General features: G+C 32.0%; 1 long non-coding RNA gene across 1 annotated transcript; it reads left to right on the forward strand.

Moving 5' to 3' along the window:
* The first annotated feature begins 3,918 nt into the window (after window positions 1-3,918).
* Window positions 3,919-6,591, forward strand: LOC127738513 (uncharacterized). Its single transcript, XR_008000091.1, has 3 exons — window positions 3,919-3,990; window positions 5,419-5,498; window positions 5,983-6,591. It is a non-coding gene; the product is annotated as an uncharacterized LOC127738513 (long non-coding RNA).
* The last annotated feature ends 229 nt before the right edge of the window (window positions 6,592-6,820 follow it).

Below are 6,820 nucleotides of genomic sequence, written 5' to 3' on the forward strand. Positions count from 1 at the left end.
TCGTAGCTAATGCCCCTTTAAGAAGAGATTGATCTAATAAAAAAAACGTCCATCACTAAATACTTGACGTTTGATAGTATATTTTAAATTTTCGGAAAAGATTTATAAACAGGAATGCATTTTTTTTTTTTTTGCTTTTACAACCTTATAGCAACTAAATCTTTGCAATATAGTGCGATTTTGAAAATTGTATACATTGTGTTGACCAGCTACCCCACACACATCTTGGTTCGTTAACATCATATCAGGCTGATATCCAAAAGAAATGGAACTCTTATTATGGTCATTTTTGGTATCTTGTTTACATTTGTTTCTATGGGCTTTAAAAGTTTAATTTACAATGTAGGTGCATAATTTAGGATTTTTGCATCTAATATACGTGTGAATAGTTAAATTATAGTATGGAGCTTCGAGATATTTGTAAACTTTTTAATTAAAGACAAATTTTCACAAAAACGTCGATTATGGTAGGTGCAAATACATGTGGATCTTTTTGTGCATAAGTATAAATTCCGCCGAAAATAATTCCATAGAAAGATAAGATTGATCTTTTTAAACTATTAATTCGCATCACTGTCCCCGGCAACTGTTTTTTGGAAAAAAAAATCCTAAAAATGGGCAACAATCTCATCGAAAAGAGAAAGTCAGGTACAACTTTTTATGTTCAGGCGTGTATGAATGAGTTGACTTTTTTGTCTTGAAAACATATATTTAGCAAAAATATTTGATACGTCATCTCGCTTCAGATTCCATTATTTATATATATTTAGACAACATGTTGATATAATAACAATAAAAATTCACAGTACCAAGAAATAAAGTATGCGGGTCAAGAAACACCTTTCTTATAAGTTATAAAAATAGAGATGTTGTGTTTGAATAACCAAAAACAAAGCTTCGTGCCACTACAAATGTTAAAATTTGAGGTATATTTCTTACTTGTATTATATTTTATTTTCGTTTACTCATATTCAATAAAAATTAGTTCTTTTGATTATTTTATTCATGAAATGAAGTAAAAAATAAAAGTCGGATATACTGTGCACTAACACCCCCTTATGGTGTATGAGATACCTCAGCATACCGCTAAGTAAATATTCAAGGGGAGATAACTCCTATAAGAAGCCAATGGATCGCTTCGGTTAAAATTTATCAAAGTTGCGACAATAATGTGGCAATGAACATTTCAAAACAAACATTTGTCGCTAACTCTTACAGTTTATGAAGAGTAGCAATAACAATGTTTTTGGGGAATGGGGGAGATAATTCTTATCAGGTAAATAGTAGGGTTTGGTGCCCCTACCACAAGAAAGATTTTAGCAACCCGGTACTTGGTACTTAAGATCATTTCAATATGTCGCGTACTTTTTTTTACTTTTACTTTGAAATTTGGCGGAAGAAAAAGAATAATAAACAAACAAACAAAATACAGTAAGGTCTTTCCATTAGGAAGGAAAGACCTAATAAATGCATCCAGATTAACTGAGTGCTGAAAGAAGAAGGTCTGGTAAAGGCTAATTTTGGCCTAAGATTTGAAGTACATCTGATGAAAGATTTCCGACATTTTGTATACGCTTACTTTAAGTGTCAACTTCAGTCGATTCGATTAGTTTATGTAAAAGATTTGAACAAATTTGGTCATTAAAGACGCTCAAATTTAAGCTTTAATATGAAAAATCTATCAAATATGCAATAAAACGTCACTTTTCAGATAGTTTTTCTCTAAAATTTTAGTGGCCACATTCGTGTTCAGTCTAAACCTTTACATATGTTATGTATTATCATCAAATACAACATATATCTAAGTATTAAGACTGAACACAAGTGCGGCCACTTCAATTTTAGACAAAAACCGTCTAAAAATTTTCTCAAATCCTAAAATTTTGAAGATTTCAGTAATTTTGCATGAATTACTGATGCTAGTACCCGATGCATGTGCATTGTATTGTAAAAAAACAGCCCATATTTAAGTAACAAATCTACTTTCCAATAAATAACTAAAAGTTTACATTTTTTTTAAATTTGTATAAATCCATATTTTGGGCCCAAAAAGGGGTCTTGCCGGTGTCATATGGTATTTTGAACCCCATGGAAATTTGACCCTATGGTCAAAATACCGCTATGGTCAATTGAACTACCCCCCCCCCCCCCCCCCCCCCCCCCCCTGGTAAATTGAACCCTTCCTGTATGGAAATTGACCCCCCTCTTTTTTCATTCTTGATAATTACTAGAACATTATTAATTATTTTAAGCTTATTGTAGATCGAAAATCGGACATACAAAAAGGGGAGATCAATTTTCCATGGTAGGTAAAAAAAAAAAATACCATGGCTTGGTATAGGTGCTCTACCAACATAATTTCATTCAAAATTCTTATTGAAGCATTATAACTAGACCATGTAGCTTAAATGCTTTGATTATTTGAAATCCTAACATATAAAGGGAGTTCAATTTTCCATGGTAAAAAAGAGGGAGAGGGTCAAGTTACCATGGCTCAGTAAAATAGTCAAAACATCTTTTTCAACATGTTTTATATATACCATATATTTGTTAGAGTACTAGTATTAAAACTTTGAAAAGCAGTTTGAAATTATTTGATTTTTTAAATTGGAGTATTATTACTATGTAAAGGAGTTAGAATAGCTATAATTCTTGAAATTGGAGTGTATAGGAGGGAGTTCAATATACCATTGCAAGGGGTTTCAAAATACCATGGCTAAGTAAAATTTTCCAAACATCTTTATAAGCATGTTTAATACATACCAACTTCCTATTGGAGTATTATTACTATGTAAAGGAGTTAGAATAGCTATAGTTCATGAAATTGGAGGTGTATAGGAGGAGTTCAATATACCATGGCAGGGGGTCAGAATTACATTTTTTCAACAAAGATGTCTAATATCATCATTACCTTATTACATACACAGTCAATTATTTCAAATCAAAGGCAAGAACATTCATGATCAGCAACAATTTTTGGTGATCAGTCAGCGGTCTCGGGTTCACGTGTTGCTTTTCTTATATTAAAGAAAGCAACTTTCTGATTTTTCCCATTATGAAAATATAAAAGAATATTTGATAGATTTTGGACTTGAATTGTATTTTTAGATGCTCTTACGATCCGATACCAGACCTTTCACGATCCAAGCGCAGTGCTTGACCACTGTTACTTTTTCTTTCACGATCGTTTTTCTCGATATACCGAATGACATCCCTGTCATTGATATATATGATTGGCTGATTGGTGATTGATTGATTGGTCTTTAACGCCACTTTCAGAACTATTTCGTGGTGGTCAGTTTTTATTAGCGGAGGAAGCCGGAGTGTCCAGTGAGACTGAATCACCGACTTGATTTTAAACATATTTTATTCATGAAGATATGAAAAGGATTGAGCAACAGGCACAGCCTATAAAAGCTATCTCCATATTACATGTACAAGGTATAAATCAAATATTAACAACTGTATTTAAAATAAAATAATATAGTGGAAAATGCATGCCACTTATGAACACACACTAGCAAATATATATTTACAGTGTTAATTACTAAATGTATAGTATATTTAAGTAAAAATGTATGCAGGCAATTAATCATCCTTTATTCAAGTACCTTAAGGCCAAAATTAAAATTAAGTTTGTTTCCCCACGCCCCGACCGACTGAGAAAATAGCCGCCGACTCAAAAAAATTTTTTGAGTTCTGAGTTGAATTTTTTTTTTAAATATCTTTGGTACCACCGGATCCGGGTACGACCAAATCGGGTACGAACTTGCGTACTTGCAGGCATGGTAGACTGGTTCTCTGTCCTTTTATCTGTTTGTTTCTGACAACTAGGGTGACTCAGACAGGAGTATAGATACCCCGTACAATGGTATCAGTAAGGGGAAACAACTCCTTACTATAATGCAAACGCCATGTTTATGAGGGGAAGATCAAGTTTTGTGTTTACAAAAAGGTTGATTTAGCGGATCGTACATATCAGAATGACACGTAAGTCTGCCACATAATATTTCATATTATGGTCTTTTGATCTATCTAAATGACAATAATAATCGCACTGTAAGAACTCTTTAAACCAGACGGCCAAAAAGTTGTGCTATTGAAAAATATCGAAAGGAAATCGCAAGGTACTTGCGATTTCAACTTTTTTCAAGAATATGACATAAAAAGATAAACTTTTCGATTATTTGACATAATATCCATTACAAATGATTGATAAAGTTATAATACTCGATATTGAATGACAAAAATAAAATCAATCAACAAAATAACGAGTTTGCAGTTGCATGTTGACATTGTTGTTGTTCTATTGATATGCTTATCAAACACCACCTCACAAATTGTTTACCACACAGTCACGAGAGTCCTAGAAATAGTTCCTACTTTAAGTGTTGGCAGAATGTAAGTGAATAACATCCTAGATTTTATTATATAATTTACATTGCTTGATATACAATGATATAGTCATGTATATTTTTTACAAAAATGTACCATGTTGTGCTCTAAGTCATTGTTTAATTGTCACTGTCAGGTCAATATAAATCTTTGTATTGCACATGGTAAACATGTTTGCTCCTTTCATTAAGGCAACCAAATTTAAAGTGATTAACTTTTAAGTATTTACTCAGATTTTTTTTAATCTATGATGATGACCATAAAAAACAAAAGACTGGACAGCTTTGTTTGAAATAACATTTCTGATTATATGACAAGTTTGTCTCAAAGTCTTTAAAGTAAAGTAATCTTTATTTAAAGTCGGGTTGCATATATAAATATTAATAGCAAGGAACATGTGCTCTTAATTTGAGCTCTTTAAGAATTATGTATCCTTTTGTTGTTACAATGCTAAACATGTAAATTTTAAATAAAATCTAGCCTTTCCCTTGTAATCTAATATTTGACCATTCAATGCTTGATAGATAGAGGAATATTGCATGCAGTGCTAGCAATGATTTCCTTAGGACAAGTTTATAAATCAAAATATTGGTTAGAACAAATATAAATATGGACCAATTCAAGTACACCTTCTAGGGTGCACTCGACTTTAGTGACTCAGCACAAGGTGGAATTTTAAGGTTGTTTAGGACTTTTTGTAAACAATAAATGCTAGCACATCATAGAAAAACAAGTGAGTAATCTAAGTTTAAAATTTTATAACAAAAATCTCTTTTTTAAAGTCTGTGGATTTTTCTACAAAAATCTTGGTTTATTTGCCACAAAATCCCCTTTTTCTTTTAAATGCAATGAAACAATAAATAATAATGATTTGCACGAAGTTACCCCTTGGTATATGTACAAAACGGCCCATCTCTATAATTCATTATTTTTGCTGTTTTTATGATACTATTGCAGTTTGAAAATTTCATAATTCACATGGCTACAGAAGGGGTCATAAACCTTAAATTTTGGTTGTTGCAGATGCTGTTCTGATTGTAGAGTTATGTGAAATGGAAAGAAAGAGATACATGTACATACAGAGACTGTTTTGATATTAAGGTGTAAGTACATATATGAAATAATTATTAGAAATGACGTATCAGCTTATCAGTGAATGTACAAACATTTATTAGAGTTCTATATTTCAGTTAAAAAAACATTTTTTTGTCATTTGTGTATATAAGCAAGGCAAATGGACTTGTTTGTTAATGGTACATTACTCATCTTACATATACTTCTAGAAAATATAATTTTATTGGACCGTTTTCCTCTGTTGTATACACAATTGATATTAAAATGAATCAGCAGTAACAATAAGACAATTTTATTTTCAGAGGTGGATTTAGGGGGGTGGCAGCGGGCCTTCCCCCCCCCCCCCCTTTTGTGGGAAAAATTTGGTTGATTATATAGGGAATCACTGAAGCATGAATGGAGTGGGGCCCCCTCTTATGAACATTTCTGGATCCGCCACTGATCTTTATATACATGTGTAATTACATGCCAATTTGTTAATTCTTGATTGATATTATGACTTCTCTTTTTCAGGTAAAAATGAGCTACCAGAAAAGATGTTGAAAATTTTAAAACTGTTTTAACAAGAGCATAAAAAAATAGAAAAAAAAAGAACAATACCATGCAGGTCTGGACCTTTGTGGCTGCATGCAATTAATTCTAAAATACCAGGAAACAAGATGTAGCTGCACAGCAGACATGGCAGATCTTAAAATTGCTAATAGACATCAACTCAACATTTTCAAGCTGCATATCAAAAATGAAAGCATTCCTTTCCATAGAATCCAAGAAATCTTTTAACCAAGTCAAGTGGTTATTAGACCTGCTATCATGAAAATATTAACATATATATTACAGTCACATGTAATATCCCAAATATAAGAACTATTTGGTATGTCTGACTATCTTTCTTCCCATGTCATGTTACATGATGCTCAGAATATTTGTCACAAGGATATGAAATGGATAAATGATATATTGTCAACCATTTAAATAAAACAGACAGGCTCACATAAAAATTAACTGTCTATGTGAAAGTTCAAGTTGACTGAAATTGTCTATAATTAATACCATATATCCAAAAGTACAGAATTGTCTTTCTCAGAAATTTTGTATGTTTAATAGAATGATACTTGTAGCTTCTATTTTCTTGGATCTGTATGATTTTCAATATAAAATTGGGAGATGTAGTATGATCGCCAATGAGACATCTTTCCACCATGCAGAGACCAAAGTAAATGCTAGAAAATACAGGTCACAGTTATGTATGGCCTTGTGTAGCAATCTATGGAAGACACAAATATTTCAAAGTGTAAAATAATTCCAACAAGATAACCAACTATCAAGGTTTCCTCTTAAACCAGACAACTCA

Source organism: Mytilus californianus, unplaced genomic scaffold (assembly GCF_021869535.1).
Source record: "Mytilus californianus isolate M0D057914Y unplaced genomic scaffold, xbMytCali1.0.p SCAF_4, whole genome shotgun sequence".
NCBI lineage: Eukaryota > Metazoa > Mollusca > Bivalvia > Mytilida > Mytilidae > Mytilus > Mytilus californianus.